Raw genomic sequence first — 18,972 nt, 5'->3', positions numbered from 1 at the left:
TCAAGGTTCCCACATCCCTGAATGTTGCACATTAATTCAAACACTCCAACAGAGCCATTCTCATTATTCCTGCAGCAATGTGCACCCAGGAGGTAATTTCTGCATTGCACTGGGTTCAGCCCTTGGCATCGTCAGGAAGAACTGAGGTTATCCAAAGTGTCAGTGAAGTTTGCTCAATGGCTTTGCAGGAATACCTCTGAGGGAAATACTCACTGTTCACCCCATGCTGGTGATTTTCCCCTTTGTAGGATGAAAATTCATGAACTGAAGAGAAAAACTATTGCAAAACCTGAAATATTTCCCATTCTAGCTGGTTCAGGCCAAGTGGCAAAAGTAACCTATTCAAAGTGCCATAAAAATTATACTTATGATAACAATGTTCAATGGAACATATTCAAGTTAAGCTGAAATCAAGTATGCAACCCTAGTGACACAGGAGCACTGGATAACTTTTCTTTTTTCCCTTTTCTTTTTTTTTGTTTTTTTTTTTGTAATTTTTTTTAGAAAAACAACTCATAAACAGCACTTCGTGCCAAGAGTCAAAAAACTGGTGTTTTTCCAGTGAAGATTGACTGGTCATGCAGGAAGAGATTAATTTATGTGATTCAAGCATAAATCAATATTTGCATTTTGCTTTTGTTATGGATCCCTGCTATAGGAGAACAAGAGAGTGCAGAAAAGTAGACAGGGCCAACATGAAGATTTGGAGACACAACAGTGCTAGAAGAGCATTTATCTCCACATTATATATTGGAAACCCCTCCCTAACAAAAAAGAAAATAAAAAAAGCACATCAGTTTTAGATTCATGCTTCCTGTCTGGAATCCTTAGCAGGCTGAACAGCTCTTGGTAACCAAAAAGAAGCTGATCCTATCTATCAATAGCTTCACATGCATCTCACCCCACTGAGGTACAGAATAGCATTTTCTGCCAGGAACATCCACTGCAGTTACAGGTCCTACCACACCACTGCTCCTGCCCAGGGGTTGGAAGCTTTAACCGAGAGTCTGCATCCCACCACCCATATGGGAAATTCCACACTCAGCAATTCAAGCAGTGGAAGGGATTTTCCCCAAAGGGAAGGCACAAGGTACCTGTGGACAAGCTCTGGGCAGGAGTCACACGGGCCCAGCAGCTCCAACTCACACCAGCTCCCCAGTGCAAACCCCTGAACTGCTGGGGGGAGCACGACCACCAGCACAGGAATTGGTCGCACCACTGAGGCAGGACTGACCAGAGGCCGGACAGAGCAAATTACCCTGCACCTGTAAGTGTGGGAGCCTGGTCCCAAAGAGGCACAGGGAGCCCCATGAAAACCAGGCTGTTCCAGGCCAGGTTGAACAGGGCTTGGAGCAACCTGGGATAGTGGAAGGTGGCAGTGGGTGCGACTGGATGGACTTTTTCCAACCCAAAGCATTCTGTGATTTTGGACCATGATCACACCAATGTAACTGAACAGAAACCTGCTAAAGGCCGTAACCAGGAACTCTTAGATATTTCTCTCACTTCAGACCCATGAGAAAAGCTGCACTCGCACACTTTTTGTGATATGTTCCCTCGGCAGCCACTCTGCCGCACTTCCCCACAGCTCCCACGGCCGACAGCTTCACCGCCGGTGCCCGTGACAGTGCCAGCCGCGGGGACAGGGTCCGAGCACGCACCCCCGCCCCGGCTGGGGATGGAGCTGCGGGACCTGTGCAGGGACCCCGCGGTCCCGCTCCCACCCCGCTCTCCCCGCGCTGCCTCCCCCGTACCTCTCGGAGCCCTCGCCTTGGAGAGAGCGGGGCCGGCGCGGCCGGGGGTGTCCGCGCAGGCACTGCTCCTCCTGGGGGCTCCGCCGCCCCCGATCCGGACCGTCCTGTCCCGCCGCGGGGGCGGCTCTGCGCCGGCCCCGACCCCGGCGCCGGCGCCGCTGCCGCTCCTCGCCCGCCCCTACGGCCGTTCCAGCCGCGCCCGGCCCCAGTGACCCCCCGTTCCCACCCTGCGCTTACGGCTGCCGGGCTCCGCCGGGCGCGTCCCGCTCCCGCTCCCGTTCCAGCCGCGGGCGACTCCGCGCTCCGGGCGGGGAGGGGCCCGCGCCGCCACCGCCTCTTAAGGAGGATCCAGGCGCCGGCCGGGGCTGTGGGGGACAAGAGGTGTGAGGGGGACAGGGGGCGTGCGGGGGACAAGGGGTGTGAGGGGGACAAGGGGTGTGAGGGGGACAAGGGGTGTGAGGGGAACAGTGGCTGTGAGAGGGACAGCGGCTGTGAGAAGTGATAGGGAGCATGAGAGGGACAGCGGCTATGTGAGGGGGCAGGGCTGTGAGGGGACAGCGACTGTGAGGGGGCACAGCGGCTGTGAGGGGCACAGCGGCTGTGTGAGGGGACAGCGGCTGTGAAGGGGCACAGCGGCTGTGAGGGGACAGCGGCTGTGTGAGGGGACAGCGGTTGTGAAGGGGCACAGCGGCTGTGAGGGGACAGAGGCTGTGAGGGGACAGCGGCTGTGAGGGGGCACAGCGGCTGTGAGGGGACAGCGGCTGTGAGGGGACAGCGGCTGTGAAGGGGCACAGCGGCTGTGAGGGGACAGCGACTGTGAGGGGCACAGCGGCAGGGCTGCGGCGGCTCCGTCCCTCTGGGAGCTGCGGTGACCGGGCCGAGGGGACGGAGGAGCCCCGGGCGCTGCCGAGAGGAGAGAGGCGGGCGGGCAGCGCTTGGCTGGAGCCGGAGTGAGAGACTGATGTGGCAGAAAATAGCAATCAAATAAATGGAATTTGCATTAAGATATCCCTTGCTTTATATACCCCTTGCTGTGGCGGCGGCGGTGGGTGTTACTGTGGGAACATGCCTTCCTCAAGGTGCTTGATTCAGCAGGTGTGACCACAAAACGCTTTCATTCCCTGCAAGTACTCGCGAACATTTGAACGTGCAACACTTTCACTTACAGACTTCGTTTTGAAACGGAGGGTGTTGAAACAGTGGTGACTGCGTGTCACGATCCGCAAGGTGGGATTCGTGATGTGGTTCTTTTAGTCGGTCTCAGAGTACAAAAGATTATCAGCAAACCGAGGACTTAAACAGCAAAACACACTTTATTGAGTGCTCATCAGCACTAATATGCAATAGAGAGAAAAGAGGAGAAAGCAAAGCATAAGGAAAAGAGAGTAAGGGGATTATAGCTGCCAACATCGAAGTCCACTCAGCCGTCCAACGATGCAGAGTCTTCTGTCTGTTGGGGGGATCTCAAAGGAAGGTAAGTTTGGGGTATAATTTTAGAGTCTTTTGCAAAGCAAGGGGCACAGGGCCAAAACCAGAGGCGATTGATGATCACTGTGATGAATTCCCTTGTGCGGGGGGCAGGTGCAGGGTACAGAGCAGACCACATCTTGCAAGCCTCTGCTCACCAGCAGGAACGAGGGCAATGTGTCGTGGAAACCCATTGCACAGGGTACCAGGCACAAGCCTCTGCTCACCAGCAGAATAAGGGCAGTGTACCGTGCAACCACCTGCAAACAATCACTTAGCAAACATCCACCTCAGCTAGGCCCAAACCCCAAAACCAAGTTCCTTGTGATATTCAGGGTCTCAGTCTCTGTCCTTGAGACGGTTGTGAGACAGATGAGGGAATCTTCAGACCATCTCTTACACTGTGCCGTGAACCTCGGCCAGGTCCACCAAGGTGTTGCGTGATCACCCAGTCCCCTTTAGATTTCCATCTAAAAAGTGGAATTTTAAGTCATTATTAATGCTATCACTTTTGCCCTTCATGATAATTAAAGAAGACCTTGGAATTCCCTTCCATTCATCCACATTTTTTCTGTTTTGCTGTAATAGATTTAAAATTTAAGTGTTTTGAAATACACTGAAATGGGAAATTTATTTCTAATTTGTATTGTACTATTTGATGCATCATTTCCTGCTAAACAGGGTGTGGCCTTAAATTGAAGGAGGGCAAGTTTAGATTAAGAAAGAATTGTTCCCTGTGAGGGTGGGGAGGCCCTGGAACAGGGTGCCCAGAGAAGCTGTGGCTGCCCCTGGATCCCTGGAAGTGTCCAAGGCCAGACTGGATGGTGCTTGGAGCAACCTGGGATAGCAGAATGTGTCCTTGCCCATGGCAGGGGTGGAACTGGATGGGCTTTAGGGTCCCTTCCAATCCAAACTATTCCATGAGTCTATGATCCTTTGATTAACACCCAAAAAAGTATTTCTCATCTGTGCTTTTGGAGTTCACAGTGAGTCAGTGTGTCGTGAAGTGCCTCGGGGAGGCCAAGAGTTAGTTTCAGATAAGCATTGTTAAAGGAGAGGCATGGCTGTAGGCCATGTGTGTGAATTTTGACCCCCTGTGTTGGGGGATGGGTATGTGAGCCCTGGATGAAGTTGTCCCACCCCAAACCCCTTGTGAAGGGTGGCCCAGGAGTTCTGATTGGGTTTGAGTCCCTGGGGGTTTCTCCCTTGCTGTGTTTCTAGTGGTCCCTGACCCTGAACTCCACCCTAGTTCTGTCCCTCAAAAACCCCTGCTCAACCTCTGTTCGGGGCTCTCTGTTCTGGACCTGAGTTTGTTCCCATGCTGAATAAATGGTTTCATGAATGGGAGCCTGTCTCGTTGGTGTTCCATGCTGGTCCCCAGAACCCTGCGGCTTCTCTGGACATGATCCTGAGGTTGCGGACTGCAACATCAGTGGGAGAGTCTGGTGGGCTCAAACCTCAGCTGCTGCTCACCCACAAGCTGCACTCTTAACATAACACCTCTCAAAGATATCAGTTCTTCTCCAGACACACCAAAAGACAAGAATGAGTTTCACTTCAACATTGACATCAAGCTCTTTCCAAAGACCCATTTTTACACTGGGGCTTTGCACAAACTCAGTGCCTAAATTGGAACTCACTTCTTTGAAAAATGTGGTCATAAAAAAGCAAAGATGAAGAGGGGAAGAAAAAGCTTGAATGACTCAACCAAGACCTCCTCAAAGTGCAGCAAACCAAAGGATACTGTTCTACAAGTGAGGGGCACGTAGGAGCATTCACATTGTATTAACAAAGTGAAGTGTCTGGCAAAGCAGTAGCCACAATTAGAGGACAGCAAGCCAGTCCTCCACACAAAGCAAGCAAAAAACCTCATTTTCTCCATTATCCTACTGGTCCCCTGCTGTGATGCACTGAGGGGCTGAGCCACTCTGGCCACTACTGATGACCTAGTGGTCTGTCTCATTTGTGAGGGAAAAAAGCAGGGTAGGGAAGAGCTGCCCTGTAAGTGTTGTCACAAAGGAGGGCAAGTGTATGTTTAGAAAGCCAGCCTAGGACTGCCAGCTCAGAAAGTGCCTGTTTGATGTGGCAGCCTCCTCCTCCTCCACATCCTCAATGTGCCATTTGAGGGAACATTAACCAGAAAAATGCAGCGAATTTTGGAATAATGGTGCCGTTATTTGGGTCCTTTTGTCTTCCACATCAACCACTGTCTGAAGACCACCTCCCTCATCTCTTGGTAGGAAAGGACTCTGAAATGCGTCAGACAAGCTAAGTATTGGTCAGGAGACATGTAGAGATGACAAAAGCATGAATAAAATTGTTCTCATCAAGTTAGTTACCCTTTCCCCTTTGTCTAGGGATTGACCAACTAGGCTGAGGGTCCAACCCCCTTATCTGTGCTCTGAATCTTCCAAATGTACTTATTTGAAGTGCCCAAGAGTTGCCCTACTGAGCACAAGAGAAGCAGAGTTCCCAGCACTCAGAAGTGCCTGTGAGTGTCCAGGGCAAGTGTGAGCCACATTCCTGGGGGTCCTCCTGCTCCACCTTCTCTGGCACAGTCCTGCTCCAGCCACAGACTTGTGTGGAGCCACGAGCTGCTGACAGGCTTGATCATCTGCCCCTGAACTCTGCTAAAGAGGGGGAATCTGCAGACCCAGGGCTTATCTCTGACTCTCTTTCTCGGCATTTTAAATCTCTCCAAAGTGCAATTCCCAGGGGCTATAGTTTTTGCGGTTTTACAGATAGCAAATGCTGGAATAAACACAACCCCCAGCAAACAGGGGAACTCCAGTATTTCCACTGGAGTTCTATTAGAACTCCCAGAGTTAGTTCTGTTAACAAAACTCTGATTTCTTCCCGGTCAAGGAAACAACTCAGACTCCTGATAAGGAGCTGAGTAACTAAAAGTCAAGAATTCCTCTTCCCTTCTTGTTGACGCAAGGAAAAATAAAAAGCTTTTTTTATACATTGTGACTGTTCTTGTTATTTTGTATAATTATTTTTGGTCTTAATCCTGTTTCTTCAAGGAAATTATGGGTAGGGTTTCATGATTTATTTATTTTCCCTGTGACAAATGAAGTTTAGTAGCTGCCTTCCTCCAGCCTTCATTCTTCCCCACACAATGCAGGTCCTGCGTTGTGGGGCGCCTCATCAACTAACCTTGGAATGGGTTAAGAAACCTCTTTCCCTTGTCTCTTATGTGGAGTTTGTTTTTGGAATTTCAGGGTATTTCAGTCCACTAAGAGCTGCCTGCTGCAGTGTCCCTGACCTGTCTGCCTGCCGTGTGTGTGTCGAGAGCTGCTGGAGCCCCCAGACCTTGCGCTGCCCCCTCGGCTTCCCTCCCTTCCTGAGGCTGCTCCGCAGTGGAAATGAGCCCTGCGGTGAGGCAATGACAGGGTGTGGAAAAGGGCCTTGAGAGGCACCGAGCACACAGAGGTCCCTCCTGAGGCAGAACTTCAAGGAAAGCCGTGCCAAATTACAGGGGCACTCTTAGTGTGTTCTCAAGGGCATAGCTTCAGGCAGACGGTGGAAAAGGGAGAGTGGGAATAGCAGGACAAACACGCAATTAAGTAAACAAAAAAGGGTATTTTGTCAGATGCTTCACACAAACCAACTATTTTCTTCCAGACATTTCACCATGTATCAGAGAAAAATCACTCTTTGATCAGGCTTACAAACATGAGGTGTTCCATGGAAGCCTGACATTTGCTCTTGTCAAGATAAAATATCTCTCCTCCTGTGGTGAAAATCATTATCTATAGCACCATGAGGTGAGGGGGGCGACTGTGAACTTGCTATTAAGATTTTTCCTAGTGAAAAATAGCCATTTGCTTATCCATTGCATATCCTGATATGGTTTAGCTGGGGCTCTGCCTAGAGCAGGATTTTCAAGCTGGTGCCTTCTATCATTGACATCTGGCAGAGTAAATGCATTCCTTTTTTCTACTTTGCTCCTTAAGACCATTTATCTGATATGTCAGGGCTGCAGAAAAATGGCTTTTCCTCCAAGCCAATTTGCCTCTGCCCTTACTTCCCCACTCCCACATAGAAATATTTCCCCTATGACATAAAAACTAAGTAATAATTCTGGAAGACTTTCCGCTGTGAATGAGAAAACTTTGCACCACAAGGGACTTCTGAAGTGAGTTCTCAATCAGGTGTGATTCCTTGATATTCCTCTCCTTCCTTCTCTCCCTGCTTCCACCTACAAGGTGATTTTCTGGGGCTGTGGCCAAGTTACCCATGCCACTTACGGAAACAAACATAAAGGACTAAAATAACATAAGGTTTTGGTCACAATCCTGTGATCCTGAAATAACCCCTGAGTGCTTGAAGTGCAGCATGTTGGGGGAAACCTTCATATTAAGGGAGAAGTCAGTGCCTGTAATTGCCTGCTGTTGTATCTATGGTGTCTGGCCTCATAAAATGACAGGATCACAGGAGAACTGGCTGAAAAGAACCTCAAGTGGCTCCTATCCAACTCAAAGGAGAGGCAGCTCTGGGTCATAGCAGGTTGCCCAGGGCTTGATACACCCAGCTTTCCTTGACAGGAAACTGGCTTTTCATGTGACTTTGACTTGTGACTTTTCAACAAATTAGAATAATTTTATACCGAGAGTGATCCTATTTATATTAGGATATTTTAAATCAGATCAGTACAGGATCAAATATTTTATTAAATTCTACCCAGGAATAACACTTACATTATGGATATGAATAAAATGGCCTCAGTCTAAACAAAAATCAGTCACCAAAAGAGGCAATAGACAAAAAAAACCAAACATTTTAAGAACATGAATGGCATGAATCTCATTATTCTGAAGATTCACTGACATTTCCCACCTGTCTTCTTGCCCAGTACCTTGTTGACAACTGTGGCCAGAAGTTCCCCTTTGATTTCCCCTTGAAAAAATTATATGGTTATCACATATTTATAGATATAATTTAATGTTCCCTGGGAAGAAGTGAGGATTCACAGGTCCAGAAGTCTCAGCCCTGTCCTGTAACCATTATTAGAGAAAAAGTCAGTGCAAACTTTTCTCTTTATATGTGCCAATAGCTACAAGAAATAGAATTCAGCTTCAAATTCAAACTCAAAATCAGTAACTAATGAAGACCTTGCGATCAATACATAAATCAAAACAAAATAAGTCAACCCCACTCCCAAGAAGTGCAAGAAAACTGAGAGGAACCCAGAGACTATATTGAAATTATACTTTTGAGGAGATATATTTTCATTAAATAACTGAAGGTGTTTGGACAACCTTGTTTGCCCTTTTGAGAGTAATGGCACCATCAACATTCACTTCACACTCTGTTATTAACATCATGGGTCACTGGTTTTATGGTTCATTCAGGCTCTTCCAAGACAACACTCCACTTAAAGGGTAACTTGTACATTTCCTCTCTCAAATGAGGCCATTTCTGTTCTAATGCCTTCCTTTTCTTTCCATACAGCCATTACTCTTCGGCTTCTCTGTTGACTAAAATCAATCTGAGCTCTGTTGTGACCAGGAGAGACTAGGTTCCACATCAGAAATTTTAATGGAAATCCAGGAGCAGTGCAAAACTCCAGGTGTGACGGACCAATGAGAAACTCTGGAGAAATGCTGCTGAGTTTTGCATCTTCTGTTGATAAACACCTCTTCATCTCTTTAGCTTATTTTGTCCTCATTCTCCTGACTGTTAATTTGTCTGTCTCAAACCCATAAACAAAGTTAGACATGAAAACGCAACATCAAAGGCTGATATAAGACACAACACGACACAGAGGGTTGGGTTTATTTTAAATATGTACTATTATTCAGGAAAGTTCCTAGATACCATCAAAGTTTTTGACTATCAGGAAACCTTATTCTCTAATGCCCTAAATCTATTATATTATTATGACAAAGGCAAAGCACATAAAAACATTCCCTAACCACAAAGAAACACTCTGTAAAACAAACTCAAATAGGACCAGTAATAACCAGTAGGAGTTATGGACCCTCAGTCCTTTTCCATCAGAGGAAAAAAAGGAATTTTTGTGTACTGAGGCTGAATTTGAATTTTCAAAATACTTCTAGAGCAGAAGAACCTCAAAATACATATTCAGTCTGGTACCAAGCATCAAATAATCAAAAATAAGTCCTGTGTGGAACAATCTCCCAACCTGCTGTTTCAGGAAGAATTGAGTCCAAATTTGCAGAATACACAGAAAAGTGAACAATTTTTTACATCTGCAGAATGAGGAAATTGTATTTTTTTCACGCTTGTTTTTTGTTTGATGGAATAAATCAGCTGGAAGTTAAACACGTTTGCCTTAATATACAAATAAAAACAAGGAAATCAGGTGCCAGCTGATTTCTCAGGTATTGTACAGACTTGTACATATCTCCCTGAGGAACTATGAAATCTTTTCTCTATCTTATAAAAGGTCAAAATCATGCTGGAGTAAGAGCAAATCTAAAGATTTCTCACCAACAACTGAATTTGTAAGTTGCTGTTCCTTATCAGATTGATCCTTGGCAGTCAATTCTACTCAGTGATGAATATTTCGGTTATTTATTTCTGAAGTAGAGGATCCTTGTGATTAAAGACATCTGCTCCCAGAAATAGCTGGAAAACATTAGGATGAAACAAACATCACCCACCCCACCCTGCCCAGCAGCAAGCCTTAAGTCTCCCCAGAATAACAATCTGACAAATCATTTTGCAAGTAGAAGCTAAGAAACAACTAAAACCTGAAAATATTCAAAGCCACCATCACACAGAGAATCAATGCAGAACAGATGATAAATACATGGTGCATGGAGAAGGATTTTTTTACAACTCTACAGACAAAACTTAGCATTCCAATACAGCAAGAAAAAATGTGCATTTTGTGTCTCTGGAACTGACTATCCAAATGAGTATTTTTTCACAATGTTGAGTTACAGAAATACTCTGGGTAATTTTCCTAAATCTTCCCCCATTCTCTTAAACTTTTGGGGTCTGCTGACCCCAATCTGGCATCCCTGGTGCTGCTGCTCAAAGCAGTATGAGGCAAGGAAAGGCTTTCAGCCCTGTAATCCCTGATCTGTAGCTCCAGGGACTCATGCTCTGTGCTGGGACAGAGCGGTCTGGGGGGTGGCGTGGTCTAAGGCAGCTAAATTCCTAAGGAATTAAAATCTCTGTGGTGAATGATTCCTAAACATGAGCTGTGCCTTGGGATTTTTACTCTTAACTCTCAAAGTAATTAACTGGACCCTCCCAGGATAAGGGTTTTTGTTACATAAGAAAATTGAGGAGATCCCTATGATTCTGTGAAAAAGGGGGCTTCTTCCCCACAAGCAGTGTCTCTTCTGAGAGGGCTTCTCTCTACCATCCTGCCTTTAAACTCCATCTCTGTCTCACCCATTGCCTTGGGGGAGAACCAAAGATCAGAGTGCAGAACACCAGAACAGGAGGGTCAGGCTGGAGATCAGAGAAAGGTTCTTCCCCCAGAGGGTGGTGGGCAGGCACTGCCCAGGTTCCCCAGGGAATGGACACGGCCCCAAGGCTGCCAGAGCTCCAGGAGTGTTTGGACAATGCTCCCAGGGGTGCACAGGGTGGGATTGCTGGGGTGTCTGTGCAGGGACAGGGGTTGGACTCCATGATTGCTGTGGGTCTTTTCCCACTCAGGATATTGTCTGACCCAATGATTCATACCTTATCTACTCACCCCTTACAAGTATCACTATCTACTGGAAAAGAATACACAGCAATTTGCCAAAGAGAAAACAAACCTTATACAGGAATTAGTAGATGAAGTTATTATTTGATAGAGCATAATCCTTTTTATTAATGACTAAATGGGTGCAACAGCTTAGTCCTCAATGATTATGCTTCTTTACATCTCTGGATATTCCCAAAATACATTCTGTCAAGGGAGGTAACTGTATTTACCTTAAGTCCAACAGGGCTTACTCCTGTGGACATGCCAAGTGAAACAGCTGAAGAAAAAATACCCACAGATTGAAACATAAACTGTATTTTTGTCAGTATGTGACAGTAATGTTTCAGTATGACAAACCAGCCTGCTAGTGGCAGAAGGACACAGTCCTGTGACACTTGCAGAAGTAGGCAAGTGAACAAAACACATGAGAAAAACAGCTCACAGATAGTATTGGTAATTTCATAAAGATCCTGGTGAAGAACCATCATGGTAACAAGGTACCCAGGTATGCAGATTGTTAGAAATAGTCAGGATGCAGAACATTAGGAGAACAGTTCTTGTGCTTGAAACATTTGTAGAATTTCTCTTTTCTTTGTTATGCTTTTTGTTTGGAGGAATTTCACCCAGCTGTCCTGATGCAACAATGCTGACTGCAGAGCAGGGCCCTCACCTGCAGCTGCACCCTCCACTTCTGGGCCTGCAGACCCCAATCTTTCTCCTTTTGCTCTGCTTGCCTTTTTTTTTAAAACACTGAAGCAGCATAAACCATTACTGGCGTTCACCAATCCTTGTCAATACCCAGATCTCAGCAAACCAGCCCTGAGAGCAGGTTCAGCACAGTTTACATCAGGATCCCCTCTCATCTTATGCCAAGCACACAGAGCTTATTACAGTACTTTGCTTATCAGAACAAACCCTTTTCTCCTTGCTGGCCACCTCTTCCCTTTCCACTTGAGGAATGGCACCTCATTCAAGGAATATAAAAATATTCCCTGCTGCCTTTTCCCTAATGAGACCTCTCCCTTTACACTCCCAAACAATGTTTCCTGTAGAGACAAATTGTTACAAAGCTGTATAAAATCTTGCCATCAATCCTGCAGCCAGCTCTGGTTCTGAATACGACTTGGCCCTACATTTTTATTCTATTGTGCACACATTTACCAGTGGGATTGAACATCACATAAAAATGCATGGCAGCTTTAAGGACATCTCTTTAAGTCCAAGTTTAAATCAGCAGAACTATGAGGTGATGGAAGCTTCTCTAGTCAGGACATCACTAAAGCCCTGTTGAAGTCCCACTGACGTCAAAGAAATATAAACATACACTTAATTTTAATTGTACACTTAAAGGCTGGTCTGAAATGGGTCACAAATGGCCACCTTCTCTATTTGTTCTGAATCCTGTGGGATCATTTCCATCAGGGAATTGATTCTCATTAACACACTCATTTTTCCAAGACGAAATTGTTTCTGCATTCTCTATGTGTAAACCATCCTAAGCCTAAGCAGCAGAAAATCCTAAAGCATGAGTATCTGACAATAAAAAACTACATTTCTTATAATAAACTGTTGAAAATAAACCATTACTGTGATTAATGATTAATTTGCTACGTCTTTGGTCTTCAGCTTTGCCTAAGGCTGCAGGCTGTTCTTCCAGGCCATTACTTGCTACAAACATCCAATTTCCTATGTGTTTCCTTAGAATTTATTATAACACTACTGAGGGGTAAAGGTCACCAAACAAGTTCTTTTGCCTTTTCCACCCATACTCCACCTCTCCAGTGTGGTTCTCAAGGCCTCTGATTTCTGTTTTCCCTTTAGGAATATCACCCACTGTCTTGGTTCAAAAGACAGGTGTCTACTAAGGAAGGCAGGAGCCTCCTTCCCTCCCAGTTACTATAATTTTGAAATAAAAGGGTTTCCAGGCAAAGATATGGGGCTAGGAATAGCAGTTCTTTACAAGTATGTACAATAAAGCAAACAACTCCGTCATTAACAGCAAACAGAGCAGGAACCCAGTGACCCTTCTCGGTCACTTTCCCCTGGGTGCAGTTCCGGGCACGGCCGGCAGGGGCGCTGCTGCTCCCGGCGGGCGGGGCGGGTGCGATGATTCCCCCGCGGCTGCAGGGGGCGCTGTGGCGCGGGCTCGGGGAGCACGCGGTAATGGCGGCTCGGCCCACACGGGAAGGGATGGGACAAAGGCTTTGCTTCACAAACCCCTGGAGCAGCTGATCTGGGTGCCGCAGCAGGACTTACAGAAACAGCAAGCTGGAGCGGCAGCACATCTCAGCAGGCAGGGGGTGTGGGGATACAGTGCAGCAAAAGCTCCGAGCAGCGCCGAAGAAGCAGCGGGGGTGGGACAGCGGCAGCCCGGCTCTGAGCAGGGCTGGGAGAGGGGAGCTCTGGATCCCAGGCACCCGAGCAGACGGTGAAAAGTCCCTCTTTTAGTGAGGCAGGTGTTGCTAAGGTCCCAGTTCAATGGCTGCTCTCACAAGCAGAGGCTCACCCCACGACAGAAGCAGCAGCTCTGGGCTGGGCTCCAGCGGCAGCAGCAGCGAAACTCCCTTCCCCAAGCAGCAGCCCCGACTGTCCTGCTCTGAAGCCCAGAGAGAGAGAGAGAGAGAGAGAGAGAGAGAGAGCTGCTGCCCCAGCCTCATCTTTTACTTGCCCAGTTCTTGCAGTGTCTCTGCCTCTTGGAGAGGAACTCCCAGATGAGAGAAGTACAACCAGATGCCCTCCTAAAAAATCTCTAAGAAAAAGAAACAAATTGAATGAACCTAACCCCCAACACCCATCAGTAAAGCATGGAGATGGAATGCTGTAATTTATGGAATATACAGAATCATGAAGAGGTTTGGGATGGAAGGGATCTAAAAGCTCATCCTGTTCCATACCCTGCCACAGGCAGAGGGACACCTTCCACTAGGGCCAGGGCCTTTTCACCCTCACAGGGAAGAATTCCTTCCCAGTATCCCATCTAACCCTGCCCTCTTGCAGTGGGAAGCCTCTTGTCCTATCCTCCATCTATTGTCCCAAGTCCCTCTCCAGCTCTCCTGGAGCCCCTTTTGGGGCTGGAAGGGGCTCTGAGGTCTCCCTGGAGCTTTCTCTTTTCCAGGTGAACAGCCCAGCTCTCCCAGGCTGGCTCCTGTCAGGGCATGACTCCCCAGTTAGTTGGTGTCACTGTAGACAATGGGCATTCCTTGCTCTAGCTCCTCTGGATGGACATGTCCCCCTCTGCTCCGAGGCCAGTCCTAAACTCAAGCTTTCATATCACAGCTCTCTGCTACCAGCTACGTAAGAAAAGGCAGTTAAAGTGTGTCTGCTACCTAAAATTCCACTGTCATTGGGATGGAATGTGTGTTCTAGGCAGAGCTGGAAGGATTCTCAGGCGCTGAGATAAAACCCTCAGAGCAGCTGCATTTGGAGAGGCTTTGTCACACAGAACAGCCTCGCTGCTTGGCAGGATGCTGTCCCCCAGCAGCCACTCCAAGCACAGGGCTGGCGGGACTGTCCCAGTGCGGATGGGAAGAGGCAAGAACAGGACAGGGTTTTTTGCCCTCTCTCCTGCCTCTCACAAAGCAGTTTGTTCTTGCTGCCATGTCACCCCCTCCCCATTCCTCATGTGCTCTCAGCACCCTCCAAGGTTTCCATCACTACTTGGAGAGAGAATGGGATGATCTGCAAGACATTATTTTCTAAGGATTCCCTTCCTGATATCCAGATGACTGTTTCCTCCATTACTTTGTTTGCTATCTTTAAAGACACCTGAAACTCTTCTTTCCGCAACCAGTATGTCCATAGAAGGTGACCTGTCATGGAGCCAAGTTATGCAGTATATTTACCTACTTTATTACCCTCTCAAAACTCCAGCCTTCCAGGCACTTACCTGGTTTATTTCTGGGTCTGAACTTCTTCCAGCTCTTCTCTGCTCAGAAGGGAATGACAGGATCTAGGAGGAATTGCACTAAAAACCATTACATCCTACTCTGGTACGGGATGGGACCCAACAGCAAAATCATACTGGGTTAACTTCCTAATAACTGGGAAGTTACTTCTGTAAGGAAACTATAATTAGTGAGCATCTTTGATTTACTGCTGATCATCCCATTATCAGCCTGCTGGAAATTTCAAGGAGTTTTGCACTTGAAATGGCAGAATTTCATTTTTTTCTCTTTTGACAATGCTTCACTCAAACTCTCTCTCATACTAAGCTGTCATTCCCTTCAGCCAGTAGTTTTGTAAAACTCGTAGGAAGGGATGTTGGAACTTTGAATGGGCACATTACTATTCCTGGGTATAAAGAGCCATTTTTAACCCAAGCTTGAACAAAACATCTCAAGTTTTGAAAGTTCGATTCACTTTTGAAGTCCTAAAAACATATCTTAGATACAGACCTTTTCTTTTTGAAATTTTTATCCTTCAGTGTAAAATATCCAGATTTATTTTTTCTAAGAACTGAGCAGTAATTCTAACATTCTTGAAGGTCCCAGTGCTTGCACTTCTAACTGAGCTCAGGTCAGTAGTGCTCCGGAAATCCCAAGTAGTCCAGCAGACACAGAGGGCCATTAGGAAGGAAAGATTAGGTAGAAAAAACTAACTGCTCCTTCCCTGATGGAAATTTTTTCCAGTCTAAACTCAGCACAATGGTAATAACTCCACAAAACTGAAAGAATCCCAAGGAGGAGATCCCTGCACTGAGGCTGATTTGGGAACTGTTTGTTCTAGCAAAGGACTCTTCTCCTCCATGCCAACTCTGACAGTGCCAGAACAACTCTGTGTTTTTACTGCAGTTACACAATCCCGAGGGCTGTGCCTGGCACACAAATAGTCTTTAACTCCCTTCCAAAACTAGAGAAATATCCATGTCTTTTCCCCATCCACAGCCTTAAGTGATTGGACAGGAATGAAGGAGCAAAGTATGAGAAGTAAGACCAGGAATTCCATCTGCCACTGTTAATTTTAACTTGAGTGCAACAGGCCCCTGGTGCAAAGGGGGTGGAAAGAGCATGGTGAAATTCTAAACCCATCAAAACAAAAAACAAAGTCTCTGCATCCATGTCATCCACTTGGGTTAGGGGTTTGAAATAATCTACATCTAAATCAAGTTGACTACAAGTTCCTATAGTGGTTAAGAGTTTATCTACATTTTACCTAAAATTTTATCTACAGCCAGACCTCTCTAAACGCACATGCTATAGATTTCATAACCAGATTGAAATTAAGTCTACAGCTTCAAACACACCAAATAAATTGTTCACAGTGGGCTCAGAAAACCCTGTAAATAAAGGTTTATGTGGTTGGATGTGCCACATATGCAAACATACCTCCACCTATAACATATCTCTGTACCTATATGAATGTATCTGTCCAGGATTGTATGAGCCACAAACAGGCACAAAAAGCAAGGCAAACACAACCTGCATCACACTGGAGTAATATGCATTACTGCCAACCAAGAAAGGCAAAAGAAACTAAAGGAGAATTAGTAACCAGCTGAGGTTTCCTCTATACAACTGGGCATGCTCAGGTTTAACAAATTCACAGAATCCTACAATGGTTTGGGCTGGAAGGGACCTTAAAGCCCATCCAGTACCACCCCCTGCCACAGGCAGGGACATCTGCTATCCCAGATTGCTTCATGCCCTGTCCAACACTTCATGCCCTTGGACACTTCCAGGGATCCAGGGGCAATCACAGCTTCTCTGGGAAACCTGTGCCAGGACCTCTCTACTCTTAAGGAAAAAATTGCTGCCAAGAAAGGAAGATTAGGAATGATGCTTTCTACCAGGATGCTCATCACTCTGGCAGCCAGATGCTCTTCTGTGTAGCAAAGATGTCCCTGTATTGTTGTTGATTCCAGATTTAATTTCACCTTGCTAAGGTTAACCAAAAGCTGCAATTCTTGGGTATTTTCACTCAGCTCTTCTCTCTCTGCAAAAACAACTTGATTGAATTATAAACTCTAGTTCTCTTCTCAGATGATTTATCTGCTAATTTATCTAGACAACTCAAAGCTGTGATTCTGCTCAGCCACTCCTGTGTCTCTGCTTACTGGAAGGACTGGGAAATTCGGTATTTTTAATAGTGACAGGAACAAACCCAATACACAAATCCCACTGTGTGGTGGTTTTTGCTAAAAGAGGTACAAGATACAGCTAAAACATGTGCTGGGAGCAAGACATTTGGTGGATGTTAGGGATCAATAAGTGGGATCAGGATCCTAAAACCTCAGCTGGAAATAGGCTGGCTTTCAGAAAACTGAGGTCATACTCAGCCAACAACATGCCAAGCATCCGAGAGCACATGGGCAAGAGTCCCCATGAGAGCACTCCCCAAGAGTCCTCCTGGAAGGAGTGGGTCATGGATTCATGTCTAGAAACCAAATAAGCTGGGGCTGAGGATGGATGGATCTGACCAAACATGAGTACAGTATTTCCGCAGGTAGAAGTCAATTCACTTGCAGACCCCTCCTCAGCATGCATGGAAAGAACTGGAAATTTCTCTTAATTGAAATGCATAAGGAGGGCAATTCCAGTGAGCACAGATCACACCTTGTGACCAGAGTTTGCAGTCACAACCCTCAATCCATCTTGTTGGCAAGATCATTTGCACTTTGTGACACAGGCTTCCACTGCCCCTGCATCCCAGGCATGGTGAATTCAGTAGGAACTCCAAAGTGTGCCCCTACCTAGGGGACAAGGCAGAGGTGACAAAACAGTCCTGTTCCTCTGCTCTTACATTTGGGAGTTTGGAACCTGTTCAGGAGCCTGAACAATTCTCACCAGGCTGCACATGAAGCTAATTGCAAAAGCCTAATTTTAATCTCAAAGTCACCCTTCCTCTTCTAGCTCTGGAAGAGCTAGTTCACTTCTTTATTTCTCCAGGGATATCTTGGATAAAGCTTAAGGTGATAATGCAGTGCCTCCCATAAAAGGGTAAACATGGAAATTTGTGATGAACTAGAAACATGCAAAACAAATAACTATTCACTTCCTAATATTGTTCTTTCTTTTAAATAAAACCGTATATTGCCCCCATGTTCTGTCAGAAGAAGTGAGAAACTTGGTCACAAATACAGAAGCTTTGAGACTGGGATTAGGTGAAGATTTGAAAACATTTATATGATCCATAATGCCGTTAATAGCAAAGACAGCAATGGGTTTGCTCTTAAGAATACACATCTCCTTAAGTAATTATCTCTGAGCATAAGGAAGAACATGAATATCTATGGCGGGTGTCTGGAAATACACAGATGGGTCCTCACCCTTCTCTGAACAAGGCAGGTCATGTGTTGGAACAGCAGCAGAAGCATCACAGGAAAGTCTGCAACAATGCACACACCTGAGTGATCTTTGTTCTGGGGCTTGTATCAGCAGCTCAAACCATCAGCATCCCATTCAATTCTCTCAGGTTTAGCTACTCCTAAAGCTTTTTCAGTAGGGTCCCAATTGTATAAATTCCTATTTTTTCACCTTTACAGAGTTGTGTGGCTCTTTCGAGCTGCGTACATCAGAGTCCACTTTTCCTCATCATAATTCTGTGCATTAAAGGATGGGGACACAGTTGTGCCACTTAAAATGTAGATATTCACCAGGAAGGATTAAATCCTTCATAAGCCCAACCTTATTTTATCTCCACCTTCCCCATTTTTAAGATTGTAATGAGACAGCCCAAAAAGAGTCACTATTTTGTCAGATGTGTGGATAAATTTTGTGTTCTCTCCCCAAAATGTTGATCTGTTTAACATTATTTATTTTTTTATTTTTTCTTATTTACCATTTCCTGTTTAAATAAATTTTATTATGCCTCATACATATTTATCTAGTAAAGTTCATAAAACATAAGTATTGGAAATCTGTCCAGGAGAATGCTGAGGTGAGAGTCAAGGAGAGGAGACAGAACAGGACACGCAATGTACATCATTATCCATGGCTTGCATGCTCTCACCAAAATCAGGAAAAGGTTGTAGAGTCCCCATCCCTGGAAGTGACCAAGGTCAGGCTGAATGGGGCTTGGTGCAACTTGGGATAGTGGAAGAGGCAGGGGGTGGAACTGGATAGGCTTAAACTTCCCAAC

At 46.0% G+C, this 18,972-nt stretch overlaps 1 protein-coding gene across 10 annotated transcripts in view; it reads right to left on the bottom strand.

Moving 5' to 3' along the window:
* The window catches only part of PLA2G4A (phospholipase A2 group IVA), a 71,947-nt gene extending 69,306 nt beyond the window's left edge, over positions 1-2,641 (bottom strand). For 2 of the 10 annotated variants that reach the window (XM_086842770.1, XM_086842768.1), the window contains exon 1: positions 1,755-1,903. The gene's annotated coding sequence lies outside the window, so the exon portion shown is untranslated. Of the gene's footprint in view, positions 1-1,754; positions 1,904-1,980 lie in introns of those variants that run through there. The other 8 variants (XM_086842763.1, XM_086842764.1, XM_086842762.1 and 5 more) reach the window with 8 other exon arrangements.
* Positions 2,642-18,972: the final 16,331 nt, after the last annotated feature.

Source organism: Cyanistes caeruleus, chromosome 9 (genome assembly GCF_971803275.1).
Source record: "Cyanistes caeruleus chromosome 9, bCyaCae1.hap1.1, whole genome shotgun sequence".
Classification (NCBI taxonomy): Eukaryota; Metazoa; Chordata; class Aves; order Passeriformes; family Paridae; genus Cyanistes; species Cyanistes caeruleus.
Note: the sequence above shows the minus strand (reverse complement) of the source record. Positions and strands in the feature narration are given on the sequence as shown.